This window comes from Cariama cristata, unplaced genomic scaffold (assembly GCF_000690535.1).
Source record: "Cariama cristata isolate BGI_N322 unplaced genomic scaffold, ASM69053v1 scaffold10297, whole genome shotgun sequence".
Lineage (NCBI taxonomy): Eukaryota > Metazoa > Chordata > Aves > Cariamiformes > Cariamidae > Cariama > Cariama cristata.
In genome coordinates, this window is record NW_009628373.1 from 7,907 (window position 1) to 8,599 (window position 693).

The following is a 693-nucleotide window of genomic DNA, read 5'->3' on the forward strand; positions in this document are numbered from 1 at the left end:
TGCAGAAGGAGCAGAGCCCTCGCTGTACAGGGCTTCACCACGAGCAGCACATCATCAGCTGGACAGCCTGTAGCGTACGCTTTGGATAGAGAGAGACCTATGGACAGGAGACGGCCATGGCCCAAGTGCTTCAAAAGATCTTTGCCCAACAAGGAAACAAATGATATATTAAAAACCTTTTACAAAATACATGCTCTGTTCTTTCTCTGCTTAATTATCTTCCTTGCTTGAAGCTTGGCTGTTGCCCAAACGCATCCAGAGCAATACTTGATGATAACTCAGAAATGTCCAGTTAATCTGTGTGTAGTTTCAGCTCCTGAATGCCAGGAGCAAAGCTGTATTTCTCAGAGAGAAATAGACTTGATCACACAGTATAATCATATGTTTAGCACAAGTTTTTAGATGGTCAAGGTAACGGAAATACTTCTGTAAACTCCTCTGAGAAAAGACAAAAACTCTAAGATGAAAAATACCCCTCTTTTTCAGTGTCATTTTATCCACAAACAAGCAGAAGCCCCAGTAGAGAGCTTCCAGCACTACAGGGAAAGAAATTTTAGCTTGCGGTTGTTTGTTTGTTTGTTGGTGTGGTTTTTGTGTGGTGTGTGGGTTGTTTGTGTGTGTGTGTGTTTGGTTTTTTTTGTTGTGTTTTTTTTTTTTTTTAACCTGAAACTTTTTTTTATTATAAAAATCTGT